The 1,824-nt window shown below is 38.4% G+C and overlaps 1 pseudogene; it reads right to left on the bottom strand.

Annotated features, from left to right (window-relative positions):
• Positions 1-972: 972 nt before the first annotated feature.
• On the bottom strand, positions 973-1,611 carry LOC103260066 (annotated as a pseudogene).
• Between the last annotated feature and the right edge of the window lie 213 nt (positions 1,612-1,824).

The following is a 1,824-nucleotide window of genomic DNA, read 5'->3' as shown; positions in this document are numbered from 1 at the left end:
TAGTCTGCTATTGCATTTGGTTTTAGGTAATGATGTCTGTGTTTCAGTGCAGGGAGTAGGTGAAGCTCCAGCTGCATTGTTAGATTGTCACCTGGTGTGCCTGGACTCAGAGTTGGCTTTATTCCCAAAAGGCAGTTGGAGAGTTGATCACACAGCTGCTCCATTCCAATAACAAAAGAGTCTGCTACATTCTATGCCATCTTGCTCAGCTTTTTCAGGATTATTACATATTTTATATGCTGTTGTATGTATCTATCAGAAAATGTGCTTCAGTGAATTGTGAAAATATATTTGTTATGTTTTTACATGACAATTGGTTCTCAATTGAACATCATGTATGTGTGTTTACCATCCTTACTTTGTTTTTATATACGTATATATTATATAATATATATACATATATTATATAAAATAAAATATATAAGTATATAAACATATATATACAAAATCATTCAAACATTTAATTTTATAAATTGAGCAATAATACATAGCATTGATCCCTACTGGTTTAATTATCTGAAAACATAATGTTATGAGAAAAAATGGTTTATTTTCTTAACAGGATTTGACACACCAGCTAGTCTAACCAGATTTATATGATTGCAAACAAGACAAAAAAGGCAATAAAGAGAAGTGAAATCTGAAAATGAAAACTTACTCGTAGGTCAAATGAAGTGAAGAGAAAAATTTTTATTATGTTTCAGTCCATTAAGTAAACAATCTCTCTATCAGTGCATGGTGAACTGAATCTGGGTCATCAAAAATAGCTTTAGAGAGAAACAGATTGATTCATAAAGGAACAATATAAGAACATTTTCATGACCATACTAACCAGTTCATTTAGGTCTCAAGAGATGACATATGAGAAGGGATGTGGAAAGAATAAAGAAGAGCAAGAAACAACAAAACAATTTTTTGGAACAGGAAGCAAGATTTATTGATGGGAATGAAAAGCCAGCAGAGTGAAAGTCTTCATGAGTGCAGGACCCACCACTTGTCCAGGGGGCCACATTGGGGATGTATTTGACTACACAGTCATCTGGGATGAGTCACTTCTCAGTCACCATGTCTTCAAATTCATCTGCGTTAAACTTGGTCAAGTCCCACTTCTTTGAGTTATGGATCTCCTGGTGGCCAGGGAACTTGAATTTGGCCCCTTGTAGAGCCTTAATCACATGCTCCTTGTTCTGCAGCTTGGTGTGGATTGACATGATGACTTGGCCAATGTGCCCCCTGGCCACGGTGCCCTAGGACTTCTCAAAGGTGCCTCGCATTCCTTTCTGGAGCCTGTCAACCCCAGCACAGGACAACATCTTGTTGATCCGGATGACATGGAAGGGGTGGAGCCTCACTTAGATATGAAAGCCATCTTTGCCATAGCTTTTTACTATGTACTTGTTGGCACAAAGACGGGCAGCCTCCAAGACTTCAGAGGGCTGTTGTTCATATTCATCTGACACCATGTGGCCATAGAGTGGGGACTCATCTACTTTGCCTTCTTCCATCCCAGGTCAAAGATGCGAATCTTGGCATCAGGGACACCTCGACAGAAGCAAGATTTTGGATACAGTTCTTACAATACCGGTAATACCAGGCAGGGCGGTGGCCCATGGCGACACCAGGATCTTCGGCAGCACACTGAAGGAAAAGAGAAAAAAGGAATGAAGATGGAAGATTTTTTTTTATAAAAGAGAAACCTTACAGCAAATGAATTTAGACTTGAAAAAGAAAATGAAATATGAACAGGGAATAACTTTGGTTCTTCAAGATGTGTTGGGAAAGAATAATGTCAATTGCTGTATGTGACCCTTGAGCTCAAACAGT

Source organism: Carlito syrichta, unplaced genomic scaffold (genome assembly GCF_000164805.1).
Source record: "Carlito syrichta isolate Samal-C Ts95f unplaced genomic scaffold, Tarsius_syrichta-2.0.1 Scaffold303109, whole genome shotgun sequence".
In the NCBI taxonomy this organism is placed as follows: domain Eukaryota; kingdom Metazoa; phylum Chordata; class Mammalia; order Primates; family Tarsiidae; genus Carlito; species Carlito syrichta.
The sequence above is the reverse complement of the archived record's forward strand: the minus strand, read 5'-3'. Positions and strand labels throughout refer to the sequence as shown.